Source organism: Kogia breviceps, chromosome 5 (assembly GCF_026419965.1).
Source record: "Kogia breviceps isolate mKogBre1 chromosome 5, mKogBre1 haplotype 1, whole genome shotgun sequence".
In the NCBI taxonomy this organism is placed as follows: domain Eukaryota; kingdom Metazoa; phylum Chordata; class Mammalia; order Artiodactyla; family Physeteridae; genus Kogia; species Kogia breviceps.
The window spans coordinates 56,486,784-56,501,646 of record NC_081314.1 but is presented as its reverse complement, the minus strand read 5'-3'; the positions used below and the strand labels follow the sequence as shown (position 1 = coordinate 56,501,646).

At 46.1% G+C, this 14,863-nt stretch overlaps 1 long non-coding RNA gene across 1 annotated transcript in view; it reads right to left on the bottom strand.

Moving 5' to 3' along the window:
* LOC136794241 (uncharacterized) overlaps positions 1-562 on the bottom strand; it is a 372,844-nt gene extending 372,282 nt beyond the window's left edge. The window contains exon 1 of the long non-coding RNA XR_010840672.1: positions 413-562. This is a non-coding gene — a long non-coding RNA (uncharacterized lncRNA). The remainder of the gene's footprint in view (positions 1-412) is intronic.
* Between the last annotated feature and the right edge of the window lie 14,301 nt (positions 563-14,863).

Below are 14,863 nucleotides of genomic sequence, written 5' to 3'. Positions count from 1 at the left end.
GGAAGCGGTGAATCACTACCACACCGTTCAAATATGAGCATCTTTCACCCCATCCACAATTGATTTACTCAAACCCTTTCATTCTCCAAGTCTCTAAATAAACTTTTATCAGCTGTGCTGACTTTTAAGGTGCGTAATTCCTGGCATTAACCCTTTTGCAATTCCTTCAGCAACCAGGTTGTCCAAGATCCCAGAACTCTTCCTGATCTCTGGAGAACTAAACCATCTCCCGCCTTTAACTACCTTAGCTTTCAATCTCAGCATTTCCTCAGAAAGATTAAGCAGAAAAATCTGCTCTTCTCAATTCTGCTCCTACTCCTATATGCAGTGTGGTCTCTGACAGTACTCCGTATACAGTCCGTAACAGTTACTGAGCAAAAGAAAGAGAAGCTAAAACATGGAGGTGACTTACCAAGAACCTTTAGAAGGTATTCGGGAAGAGGAATCAGAGGAAGAGTGGGGAAGCCGAAGTCTGTGAGGTTCCAGAGCACAGACACGGACACACCTCCCGTCTCCTTCACCAGCATTTGCACCTCTGCCTCTTGCTCCCCTCTGAGGCTGCGAATCTCTGCAGAGCACGCCCAGTTCCTTATTCAGGCCTGTGCCCCGCTGTGGGCGGAGGTCACAGGAAGGACGCGACTGCCGGCTGACCTGGAGCTGAACCTGAGCGCTCGGAGGCTCCCCAGCCCCTCCCTCTCCTTGGATTGTACGTTCCGCCCACGGTTCCCACAGCTGGAGCCGGTTTCAGTGGCACAGGCTTGAGAGAGCGCTGTGGTGTTGAGACCATCCTGACGGTGTAACTGACTGAACCCAGTTAAGGCCTCTACAGAAACTTTTAAAACCTGGCAGGCGGGTGGGGTGATCTACCCGCAGCCGCGGGAGATAAGTCTCCTACGTAAGTTTCCTTGCTCGTTAAACCTGCCACCTACCACCTGGAGCGGTCTCCTCTTTCTTTAGTCTCTCCCTGCCCTAGTTTCAAATTTCACCGGGGAAATTTCAAGGTTGTGAACCAACAATTGGTGAGGCAGCCAGGGGACCGAAGAAATGGGCCTTGGGAAGGAGACATCCTGGGGGCAAGGAAGCCGACTTGGCCATTGACTTGTATGTGGGGAAGGGTGGCCCGTATGTTAGATGCTTGTGGGCCATCTAGTGAGTCAGGGGAGAAACCCCAAAACGCTGGCTGCCGTAATGCGTTTGTTTGAGGAACTGCGCAGGGTGAACCGCCGCAAAGAAGGGAAAGAAACGGCTGCCCCAGTGGGCAGGCCTCTAACTGTGGACAGACGGGCTGGACCCCGACGCCCAAATGGAGGCTGAAGCTCAGGTTAGAAAATTGGAAGAAGAGCTGAGGATAGAGAAGGACGTGCAGTGTCCACGGCTCTGCTAGCTTCAGTGCTGGCAGGCCGAGGTGGAAGAGCCAGGTAGTAATTTGGAGGCCTTAGCGTGAGGGTTCTGCGAAGTGAGGAGGGCACAAGCTGCCAGGAAGTAAGGTCTCAGTGTTTGTAACAAAGCGGATCGCGATGGTAAGAGGTAGAATCCCTGGAAAAGTGAGGAGAGCAAAAGAAGGATGTTGCGGTGATTGACAGTGAAATGCACAAAACGCCTCGAGCCCTATAACCCCTAAAACAAAGGAAACCAAAAGCACAGCAACAACAACGCCAGCCAGCATCCCCCAGTTCAGGAAACGTTCATGATGAGAGAATGTTCTCCCACTGAGCTTATTGATATAGCTACCAAGTTCCAGCAAAAGGCCAGGGAAAGTATCAGGCATGGTTCGTGGGGCTGTGCTATACAGGGGACAGTGACATTTCTCTAATGTCATTGGGCAGCAGGCAGAAAAAATGAGCAACATCACCACACAGCCTGCCTTCCGTCAGTGCCTGCTTGGTGTTAAGGTTGGGGGAGGAGGGAGGGTGTTCTAGGAACTCACTCCCTCATAAATTGGATTATTCTAGCCTACAGGGAGGCTTGGCACAATGATTGGGGTGTGGGGGGGGAACCTCCCTGGGCCTGTGCAACCCTGGAAATCTATAGAGGAGGTACAACAAATTCTTAGGGATTTGGGAATGAGACAGGCTGTCTGCACCCCTGTCTTTGAAGGTCCTGAATTGGCCACTTTCACTACAGGAATTTAAGTCAAGATACTCCAATATAACCCCAGTACCTGCTTTGGGGTGCTGACATCCATGCCGAGCCCAGTTGTGGGAGAAGACATTTATGGTGTTGGGCAGTCCATCGCTGCTGGTCTGGCGGGGAAACTGACAAATCCCCGGAACAGGTCCGGGCTGTGGGCAAGACCCAAGATGGAGGGAACTCAAAAAGCCAAAAGGCTATCCCAATCACCTGTAAAGGGTTATGTAAAAGTAACCCAGAAGCAAAAGTGGTTTGACCTCACTGCTGCAGGGGCCCCACCTGAAAAGATAGAGGCAACGCAACATTGTTTGGTCAGCCTATGGAAAGCTTTAAAACCTGAACAACAATTCAGATCTGCCTCACCTGCCCCTGCTATCCCTGATGCCCTGCCAGCTCCCTCAGAGGCTTCGGGGATTCATGCTCTGGTTACGTGATACAAGCCAAGATTGCCTCCAGGTGAGGGCCCTTGGAGGCCTCATGTTGAGCTCACATTCACTGTTCCCCAGAAATAAACAAAAGGTGATGGCTCTGATTGACATTGGAACCAAATGTACTCTAATATCATGGTAACCTTCAGAAGCAGCCGTTGATGGTTATGGAGGGCAAATGGTTATGGTCAGAAAGGTCCCTTTGGCACTGCAAATCAGGTGTTCTCTTGCACTAGAATACGAGGTTTTTTTCTCTTCAGTACCAGAGAACATAGTGGGCATTGATATCCTACAAGGTCGAATTTTGCAAACCTCTATCAGTGAATTCCACATCCAGGTTAAAGTAATCAAACCAGTGTTGAGGGGAAATGCCAGCTGAGAACCGGTTAGTCTACTGCCCCCTTGAAGAGTAATAACTGTCAAACAATATAAATTGCCGGGCTTCCCTGGTGGCGCAGTGGTTGAGAATCCGCCTGCCGATGCAGGGGACACGGGTTTGTGCCCCGGTCCGGGAAGATCCCACATGCCGCGGAGCGGCTGGGCCCGTGAGCCATGGCCGCTGAGCCTGCGCGTCCGGAGCCTGTGCTCCGCAACGGGAGAGGCCACAACAGTGAGAGGCCCGCGAACCACAAAATATATATATATATATAAATTGCCGAGGACACAGCATAAGGAAATAGGAGAAACTATCCAAGAACTGCACTGAGTGGGTATTGTGCACCCTGCCCCTAGTGCTTTCAACAGCCCAATATGGCCAGTAAAAAAGCCAGATGGCTCATGGAGGATGACCATGGACTACCAAGAATTCAGCAAGCCCCCCAAGAATTGAAGAAGTCATCCATGTGGCTGTACCCAACACTGCACCATCTTAGATACCTGGCCGCCACCTTAGGAGTGGACCATGCTGCACTAGACTTAGCAAATGCTTTTCTCAGTGTGCCCCTGGCCGCTGAATCACCAGATCAGTTTGCCTTCACATGGGAGGGGCAGCAAGGGAGTTTAAGGAACTTCCCCAAGGTTATCAAAACAGCCCCACCAAATGGCATGGGATGGTAGCTTGAGATCTGTCCCTGTTCTCTTTCCCCACATCAGTAAAATGAGCCCATTACATTGATGCTAAAATGTTAACATGAAAACTTGCCTGTACTGCAGGACACTCTGCAGACTTCACTGGAACATCTGTGAGGGAGAGGATAGGCAGTGAACCCACAGAAAATTCAAGGCACAGACACCACTGCAAAGTTTTGGGGAGTCATTTGTGTCAGGTAAGATGTGTCTTGTCCCAGAAGCTGTGACTGATAAGGTGCAAGCCTAAATGGCCCCTAAGAACACAAGAAGTACAAGCTTTTGTAGGCGTTTAGGGGTTTGGGAGGACTTTTATTTCCCACCTGGCACAGTGCCTCTATCCCTTCTACTGCCTAGTAGAGAAAGGGCATGATCCACTGATTCTGAGAATCAGAGCTGCAAGTTGCCTTTGAGAAGAGAAAAATACTTGTGAAACAGACCTGGGCATCATCTCCCAAGCAGGGCCACCATTTGAGGTAGATGTGTCTGTGAATCTGGAAGGTATGGGTTGGGCACTATGGCAGAGACAACAAAAGAGAGGGTCCGGGGCTTCCCTGGTGGCGCAGTGGTTGAGAGCCCTCCTGCCGATGCAGGAGACGCGGGCTCGTGCCCCGGTCCGGGAGGATCCCACATGCCGCGGAGCAGCTGGGCCCGTGAGCCATGGCCACTGAGCCTCCGCGTCCGGAGCCTGTGCTCCACAACAGGAGAGGCCACAACAGTGAGAGGCCCGCGTATTGCAAAAAAAAAAAAAAAAAAAAAAGAGAGAGAGAGAGAGAGAGGGTCCCAGCTCTGGAAGGGGGCAGGAAACTGATAAACCACCATAGGACACCAGCTCCTGACACGGTACACAGTGCGCCTTCAAGCAGAGCCTCTCACAAAGGAGCAGCCTATCATGTGTAAGGATGTCCCTTCCTAGCAAGGGGAAAGTTGAGAATATCTTCCAATGGCCCACCTCTGCCACGGCTCAAACTCCCAGTTTGACTAAGAGGCATGCCTATTTGCAACAGAGGAACATCCTGTCAGCCCACTCTCTCTAGAAATACGGGGGCTACTTGGCCCTGTAGAGTATGTAGATCCTCCAAATGCCTCCACCCCTATTCCCGTGGCAGCCCCTGTGGCCTGTAGGGAGGGACTGGGGGAAATTCCCACTGATGCCTGGTATATAGATGGGTCTAGTAGGGCAAACAGCTTCTGCACATGGACTGCAGTCACTATTCAGCCCAACACTGACGCCATCTGGCTGAAACAGGAATAAACTGGTGATCACTCGTGAGCCCTGACGGTTAACTCTTTGCACTGAGGGCTGGGCTGTTCTAAAGGGATTAACCCTATGGTTTGCACAATGGGAAAAAGGGGGGTGGATAACCATGAAGAAGCCCTTGGGGGTTGGGATACGTGGGAAGACATTTGGGTTCGCCTCCAAGGGCCTAAGCTGTCCTCACTGTCTTCCATGTCCCCGTTCATAAGGTACTGACACCCACTGGCAATCAGGAAGCTGATGTCCTAGCTTGGGTACAAGCCCTAGCAATTGACCCTTTGGTAGATACAGCAGATTGGGTGGGATGGCATACTGCCAAGGATGCTGTGTTGCCCTTGAAATACATTGACTTGATTAATGCAGTAATGGCATGTCCTATGTGTTCTAAACAAGACCCAAGGCCACTGCCAAAGGAGTCTAGGGCCATCCACTGGAGTTCCCAACTGGTGACGGATTGGCCAGTTGATTATATTGGCCCCCTCCCTCTGGGTGAGGGTTCTAAATATGCCTGGATCTGTGTGGACACTGTGTCTAGCCTAACCCAGGCTTTCCCCTGCCACTGCACAAACCAGGCTGCCACTATAAGGTGCTTAGAGAAACTGAGTACCATGTATGGATACCATTATCAAATCAACAGTGATTGGGGGTCACGTTTCAAAGGTCATGATATGCAAAGGGCAAAGAACATGACATTAGATGGAGGTTTCATCCCCTCTCTAACCTACAAGCAGCAGGGTTAGTAGAAAGGAATAACAGAATATTAAAGCAGCAGATAAAATTACAGGTAAAACCACTTTGGCCAGCTGGACTAAAGCACTGTCTCACACTTTAATACATTTGAATGATCAACCAGGAGGACCTGCTGTCTCATACACCAGACTGGGGACCCCTGCCGAGGCACTCAACACTGTAAAGGTATGGAAGTTGCTGGAAACAGCCATTGCCCTGATTCTCACCTTGGATGTGCTATGCTGCTGAGAATACCAAGCCCCATCATGACTGGGAAAGGCACTATCTACTGGAATTTGCAATGGGATGGGTGAGTTATTAGGCACCACTGGGTGAGAGACCTACTCAGACTCCGCTGGGATCCCGTTGTCCTGGTGCAGGCCAGACCTGTTGAAATGCACTATACCTAGAATTGAACACATACTATTGGAGGTCTTGGTCTGGCATATTGCATCCCCATCCATCTCCTCAAGCCTGACAGTGTTGCTTCCCCTGGCCAACAGGTATGGTGTGCACAACCAGGTCAAATTCCTAAAGCTGCAGCCACATTTACATCCAAGGATCAGGCCATAGTGTAATTCTTATAGAAAGGAAAGGGGCTCCCATCCAAGTTCCTACTAAGTATCTTTTTTTTGGTTTTCAGGGAAGAGTTTTTATTTATAATTAATTAATTATGTTATTTATTTATTTGTTTATTTTTGGCTGCGTTCAGTTTTTTTTTTTTTGCGGTACGCGGGCCTCTCACTGTTGTGGCCTCTCCCGTTGCTGAGCACAGGTTCCGGACGCGCAGGCTCAGCGGCCATGGCTCTCGGGCCCAGCCGCTCCGCGGCATGTGGGATCTTCCCGGACCGGGGTACAAACCCGTGTCCCCTGCATTGGCAGGCAGACTCTCAACCACTGTGCCACCAGGGAAGCCCGGGGCTACTCTTTGTTGCAGTGCATGGGCTTATTGCGGTGGCTTCTCTTGTTGCAGAGCATGGGCTCTAAGCACATAGGCTTCAGTAGTTGTGGCTCATGGGCTCTAGAGCACAGGGTCAGTAGCTGTGGTACACAGGCTTAGTTGCTCCGCAGCATGTGGGATCTTCCCGGACCAGGGCTCGAACCCATGTCCCCTGCATCGGCAGGTGGATTGTTAACCACTGTACCACCAGGGAAGTCCCTAACTATCTGTCTTTTTGACCTTAGACTTCTGCTTCTCCTGTGGTGTTGGGTAATGGAATGGGCACCTGATGACTGGTTTGGCACTGACTGGTCATGCTGCCCAGGTATTTATTAGGTAGCCCCAGATGGGGCCCAATGGGTGTGTGGCACAAATCTTTGGCCATGGCTTCCACCTGGCTGGTTGGACCGTTGCACCCTGGGTTTTCCCTGGGCACAGGGTAGAATCCACCCCATGGTAACAGAAACTGCCCACCTACCTCTCCTCAGGGCCAGATGGGCATGTTCTGTTTTCCACTGGTACAATCATTTGGCCACCACCTTTATTCCTTCCATTGGCCTGGAGGACATTATAACACACATAGAAGCCCTTATTAATTCACCCAGTAACACTTCATTAATAGCCAGCAAAGCTTGTCCTTACTGAACACTGAAATGTCTCTAATGAGAAAAGTTGTCCTCCAAAATAGAAGGGGCTTGAACATTATTACTTCGTTGCAAGGAGGCACCTGTGCCATTGTCCAAGCAGAATGTTGCGTGTTCATACCTGATGAGTCTGCTCAGGGATCATCTTTATTAAATATGAGGACACAAGTGAAGGCCCAGAGTGATCTGACCCCAGCCTAGGGGACTTAGTAAATCAGTGGTTCCCGTCATGGGGCTCTAGGTGGAAAGAACTGTTACTGGGGAATTATTATCTTAATCTGTGTTTTCTCTTTCATGTGCCTGTATTGTCACTGTGGTATCTGCCTCCAGTGCAGCCAGACAGCCTCCAAATGAGCCACCTCCATGGTAGTGAAACCCCTTGCTGATCGCTCAGGGCTCCTTGCAGAAGAGGGCAGCATGTGAGATTGTAAGAGCCGGGCACAAGGGGAGGAGTGTTGAAAGAGGGCATCAAGAGGACACGACCACCAGCTGACCTGTAAACTGAACCCAGGCAATCAAAGGCTCCTCACCCCCTCCCCTGTCCTTGGGATGTATGTTCTGTCCCCCTTTTTCACAACCAGAGCCATTTTCAGGGATGCAGCCTGGAGAGAGCAATGTAGTGTTGAAACCATCTGGACAGTGTACGTGACTGAACCCAGGTAAAGCCACTGTACAAACTTTTAAGATTCTGGCGAGTGGGTGTGGACATCTGCTCGTCCAGAGGCAGCCCAAGCCTGCTTATTAAACCTACCACCTACCAGTCTGCAGTGGGCGGCTGCTTCCTTCTTCAGTCTTTCCTTGCCTTCCTTGTACTGGGGCCAGTTTCAGACTTCACCCAGCGAAGTTCCCAAGGTCACAAAGCAACACCCCAGCACCTGGCCTTGAGCCGACACAAATAGGTGCTCAATGAATAGTGGCTGAAGGCAGGGATGGAGGGAAGGAGAAAAGGGAGGGAGAAGAGGAGCAGCAGGATGGCAGGGCACAGAACTTTGGCACTAAGACCTGCCAGGCCCTGTTACTTGGGTGCAAGTTTGCCTCCACTCTAGATTTTAAGCTTAAGAACAAAGATCATAATCTAGAATCCTCTATATACTCTTCCAGCCAAAATGCCTAATATGGAATCAAACACAATAAAGCTTCACTAAATTGAATTTCCTCAGTGCGGTGACTCTGCTCTTTTCTTTCACTTTAGGGAGGCTGATGGGTAGGCTAGCCATAATTTTTAAAATCCAGATTTTTGTAGATAGGTAACTGCTAAATTCAAAATTATAATGGGTTCAATAGGAGGAGGAACAGCATTACTATTACTACTGTTACTGTTACTACTGCTGTTATTCCTGTCTCTTGCGCCCAGGAGTATTTAAAGATTCCCATGGGTAAAGGAGACTGGAGTCTTTTAAAGACTCAAAACTAAAGCACCAGCCTTCACCTTCTCTCTAGCACACCAGCAAGAATAAATTACCTACCTGGGGGGAATTAACAGAAGCATTATCCCATCTAGAATGGGAAAACCAGGGCCTCAGGATTCAGAGGGCTTCAAAGCTGAGCCTACTAAGCTGCATCAGTTTAAGGAAGATTTAAATGCTCTATCCAGCTTTCTCTCTGTCAGAAATGAATCACATTGCCATGAGAAGGAAGCCTAGCAATGACAGCAAGCCCTGGCTTGAGGTCTGTTGGCATAGTCTATCCTAGATACTTGAAATGTGAAGATGGCAACTGGGTCTCTGCAGTCAGTGCACCTTTGAGTTATTAGGAACAGGGATTAGAAAGAAGCCTTGCATTTAAAAACAGGTGGGTTTCTCTTAATTTCTAGGAAAGTTAGGAGTGCGCAGATGCTGCTGCTGATAGAATTGACTTCTGTTCGCGTACTGCAGGTTGATGCTGCGTCATTTGTGCTTTATAAAAATCCAAAATCCTTAAGTGCTCTGATCAGTAACAGCCTTAGTAAGCTGGAGCTGAAGGAGCTCCTTTGTCCACATATCTCACCATCTTCCACTTCCCCTCTTCTGCTCTGCACCGAGCACTCTCTGATTAAAAGGCAATCACCTGGGCTTCCCTGGTGGCGCAGTGGTTGAGAGTCCGCCTGCCGATGCAGGGGACACGGGTTCGTGCCCTGGTCCGGGAAGATCCCACATGCCGCGGAGCAACTAAGCCCGTGAGCCATGGCCGCTAGGCCTGCGTGTCCGGAGCCTGTGCTCCGCAACGGGAGAGGCCACAACAGTGAGAGGCCCACATACCGCAAAAAAAAAAAAAAAAAAAAAAAAAAAAAAGGCAATCACCTATAAAAAGAATGCAGAAGCCCAACACAGGTAATGTGTTCTTTCCCTTTGCACAATTAATGATATCTCAAGCTTTTAACCAATCTAGCAGCAACCAGTTTTAAAGATCTTCAGCAAGCTTCCTTGGTGGTAATCAGTGCAAAAGAATACACTGATTAGTTCAACAGACTTTTCTTGAGCATCTATGTTATGTCAGGGATTGAGCTTTCAGAGGTGCTGGACAGAGTCCATTACTAAGAGTTTATGGCAAAACACCACAGGCCCAAAACTCACATGCACTAAGGCCAATGTAGTCCAGACAAATGTGGGCTGTGGTACACTTGTGGTACCCAAGGATACACTGGCAAGATTGAAAGATGTTCTTCATAATACATAATGGACTTTGAAACAAGTTTTTATAAATCTTGTGACTATCTTGTGAAAACCCTATTTGTATTGCACTGTATTTTTGTCTTAACAGAATTAATCATAGATAAATAGATATATACATATTTTTAATACTCTACAGTTTTTAGCCCTATTTCAGTATTTCTCCATTTGTAAACATACTGGCTACCTCAAAATGTGGAAGTAGCTCAGGCATCTCAGAGTATAAAATAATAAAGATAGCATGAAACCAAAATGACATCATTGTTTTTTAGCCCTTAAATCATCTCAAAGTAACTACTCTTTCCTTTTAAATCTTCACTAAAGGTTTCTTATTGACTCTCTTTAAAATGGCATTTCACTGTGATTTGAAATTGTATTCTGCTGCACTTTAATCTAAATCCCTCCTGCATCAATTTCACTCCATTCTTTCTTGACCTATTGGTGTAAATAGAAAGAGTCATTTACCATCTTTTATACTGGCCCTGCCTTACCTTTTTGCAGTGTATGTGGACAGAGTACTTTGCTTATCATAGATGCTGAACAAATGTTGTTCAAATTTAACCAATCAAGTCAAGTGGATTTATACATGTGCACACACACACACACACACACACACACACATACATATATATATATATAGGCTACTGAGCAAACTACTTTTTCCAAAACACTTAACACGTATTATTTTACAACATTCCTGTAAAACTTGTTTTTATTATCCCTGATTATGCAGCTGCTGAGGAAACTGAGTCTCAGAGAGGCTAAGTAACTTGCCCTAGGTGACACAGCTAATGAATTTTAGAGGATCTTATGCCCAAGTCTATCTGACCTCAAAGCCCTATTTTTGGCTCCAGACTAGTAGGTAGCATCTCATCTTTGGTCCCGGGCTAGATTTGGCTGCTTTTAATTGCCAGTAGACTCTACATGCACTTTCTAATGAAAACAATTCTCAACTATGAACAACTCTACAGAGAATTTGAAAAAGTGAAGAGGAAATTTGAAGAAGTCAGAGCTTTGAAATTTTTTCCCATCATATTTCTTGAAAGTAATTGCTCAGAAAGATAAGGTGGTACTTACTTCCAGTAAAACTGGGACAGTCCCAGAAATGCTGACTCACTTGTAATGGAACATCATTCCTGGAACCATATCCCATATAAAGTGGCATGTCAGAGCTCTAGCAGACACAAGAGGGCCTCTGTGATCATAGCACCTCTTCCCCTTCACTCCAGCCAGAGTGTTCATGGGACACCTTCTGTCTGCTTGATGCTCACGTGATAGGTTTGTGTTAGAGAACCCAGCACTTCTCAGGTTGTATCCTAAACTATGTAGCTACCAGGGCATTTGTTTTCTTCAAAACGAACAAAGTTTGCTCATTTTTAATAATTGATTTTGTCTCCTTTACTATTTTTAGCATTTCATTTTGGGGTTTTTTTTACCCTACTTCATTTATATGCAAGTTTCTGTTTTGTTTTGTTTTGTTTTACCACGCCACTTGTGGGATCTGAGTTCCCCCACCAGGGGTCAAACCCAGGCCCTCAGCAGTGAAAGAGCAGTCTTAACCACTGGACCACCAGGGAATTCCCATTTGTGTAAGTCATTTTTATAGATTTCTGTCCTATATCGGACAGAGCAGGAAGCAGAGCTCTGGACACTTTCTCTCTCCAAAACCCCCTGCCCCCAAATTTCTAGTACCCCTCTCTGGCCAAGCTTTTTAAAGATTCTTTTTACTCTATCACTTCTCATTCTTTCTTCAGTACTCAGCCTTCAATCCACTATTCCCCTTACTACAGGAAACTGATCTCACACTTGCACCTCCAAAGAGTCACGTAGCATAGATATTTCCATTCCTTATTTGTTAGATTTCTGCAGTATGGGATTCTGTTCACCATTCCCTCCTTGAAACTTTTATATCCCTTGACTTCCTTGGTATAATTTTCTTCTCTTCTCATTTTCCTCCTGTTTGGCCAATCCTCCTCATTTTTATTCATATAAAATCTTTCATATCATTCATCCTGGGATTCTGTTTCTGCACTTTTAACCATACTCTTCCTAGGTAACCTCATCCCCAAGACTTCAAAGAGGTCCATTATACTGTGTCTACCAAATACTCTAATCATAATGAAAGCAAGGATCCCACTAATCTTGGCCTGAAGTACAGAAAATAATTAATAGATGTTTGTTGAATGCACTAAATACCCATCTCCAGCCCAGGTCTTGCTCCTGAGCCCCAGACAATAAATATGTATATATGTATATGTGGGCATACATACTATATACCCACCTGTTGGACTTCTCCACTTGAATGTCTTACAAGCATCTCACATTTATCTTTTTCAAAAATAGCTATTCTCTACTGGCCTCCAACCTCTTCCTTACCTTTGATTCTGTTTTAGTAAATGGCACCATGCAAATCAGACACACTGGAGGTTGTCATTATGGCCACCTCTTCACCTACATGGCCTCCCCCAATATCTAATTATTCATTAAATCCATTTATTTTTCTCTTATAAATCGTTCAAGTCTATCTTCTCTATTCCACTTTCTCACACGGCCACAACCTTAGTTGAGGCCTTCATCCTTCTACAACTACCATGGCCTCCCTCTCTCGCTCTCTCTCCAGTCCCAGATCACCCCAATGCAGCCTCTACACTGCTGTCAGAATGTTTTTTTTCTGAAAACAAACCCAATCACATACAGTTATATATCCAGTATCAAAAGTCCATGAATTTCCCTTTTCTCCGTCCTTAAAAGCACTGCAACAGGCTCCTTTCATGAAAGATTCACTCAAGGCAAATGCAACCATACCCCGTAACAGGATTCAACCAACCTTCTCTAATAGGAATCAGAGCCCTAGGTCAAGAGCACCCTAGATTCCTATGCTTCGTTCATGCAAGGGCAGTGGTGCCTGTGCCACATTCCTAGCCAATATATTTATCTTGAATAGTACTTATTTCACTCCTTTAAAATTATTGCTAGCATCACTCAGGCTACCTCATAAACCCCCTAGTGCTAATTGAAATGGCAGAGAGTTAAACATTTACAGTAGCTACCTGAGTAGAGTCCTTCAGATGCTAACTAACCTCCCTTGGAGTGTGTATTTCTGATTAAGGTACTTCAAATATCAGCAATCTGCCCGTAGAGGTAGGTTAAACTAACTAAACACACACATATGTATTACACTTTCTATGTTGAATAATTTTGAACTAAATTACAAACTATATAACATCCTGCTTTGCAGGGCCTTACAGGTGTGCCTAATTTGTCTACTGGGTAATTAAGCAGAGCTAGTACATACCCAACCCTTGGCATTCTTGTCTCAATGCTCAAGACAAGAAAAGATAGGCAACAGATGTTTTGTTAATGAATAGACCAGTGACTTCACTAATCCATTAGGTATAAGGGCAAAAGTTCTGGATGGGAACTCAGAATTCATCTATCTGGGCTTCAATCTTGCATTTCTCCGACAGAAGCTAATATTAAGCTGAACCATATGAAAATGCCGTCTTCAAAGTGGAAAAACACACAGATTTTGGCAATTTTATATGGTTCAGTCTCCCATGATGCTTCTAAGCCATCTTCAGATAAACAGAGAGAAGCCATTTTAAAGCACTTATAAGAATCAAATTCTATTCAAATGCTTAGTGATGAGGTCTCAGGAGGAGAAGCAGATCCTTACCTCTCAGTGTTGCTAGTGCCTCCAAACTCCTTAAGATTCTTAATCATTCAATAAGGGGCTGTGGTTGCCACGAAGTTGTCACAGATCAATTATATCCTGGGCATTTCTGAGGTGACATTCAGATTAGTGGGAGGATAAAAGGAAATCAATTCTTCCTTTTCAGCCTGCACGTGCCCACTGATTTCCTGGTGTGAATCGTGAACTCTCATTTCAAACACAAAGGCAAAGATGGCCTCTCCTTTCAGGGCCACTAGTTGATTGCTGAGGTGATGCTGGAAGAATAGAAACCCCAGGGGTCTTGCCTTGCCATTAAGGGCACTGACACAAAAAGACCTCCTTATACCAGGACTTAGAAAGAGGAGAGGACAGAATTCCTATTTCACCAATCCTTGAAGTAAAATTACCTTGAGAATTTGGGCTTCAAACAGGGATAAAAGCACCAGGCTTCATTTTCTGGCCTACACGTGAAGAGAAGTAATGCTTTCTGAGGAAGAGTGTCACTGCAGAGTGGGGAGGGGGAAGAAAGACGAGTCAAGGTGAGGCAAAGTGAATTCCACCATTTAATTAGCAATCACCCCTCACCTACCAGACACTGCTAGTGTAATTCCTGAATGGCTGAGTCAAAGTAAAAGAGCAGATATTTAGAGAGCATGCACTAGAGCACTAGAAGCATCACATTTTCAGGGTTTGCACTGAGAGCAAACTGGATATATGTGCTATGCTTTTAATATGTTTTGCTTTCCAATTAGCAATCAGACCTGATTTGTCAGTCATCCCACCTATAATGCATAAAGCACTGGAACATGGAAAAAAAGCAAGTTCAGAAAATCAATCATGCTTATATTTATATTCACTCAAGGCTGAGGCGTTGCAAAAACTGCCAAAATATTATCTTTCTCTTTACAAAGGAGCAGAAAGGAAGGGTGAGATTGCAATTCAATATAATGAATAAAACTCTGGCTGTTTGGGGAAAAGTACAATAGCTGAATATTTATGAGATTGATGATGGGAAATGCATTTCATATAGTCAGCAATTCTGGAAATATTCTACCGTTTTTAAGAGCATAGGAACAAGTACATGTTCAAGAAATATAGAGTCATCTTTTACATATACGGAGTTAACAGAAAATGTTTTAAAATCCAGCCTTTTTATTGGATGGTAATTGGCAGAATGGGAATTTCTCATGTATCTCAAATAACTGCTTGAGTGTAACACACTCACACAAGAGTGAAACTGAGTCCCCCCAAAACCAAGGCCCTCTAAAACTGAGTTCCCCTGCTGAGTTTATGGTAGTCTCTTTATCCCAAACTTTATTCCCTTTCTTGTCCCACTCCTGTCCCCCTC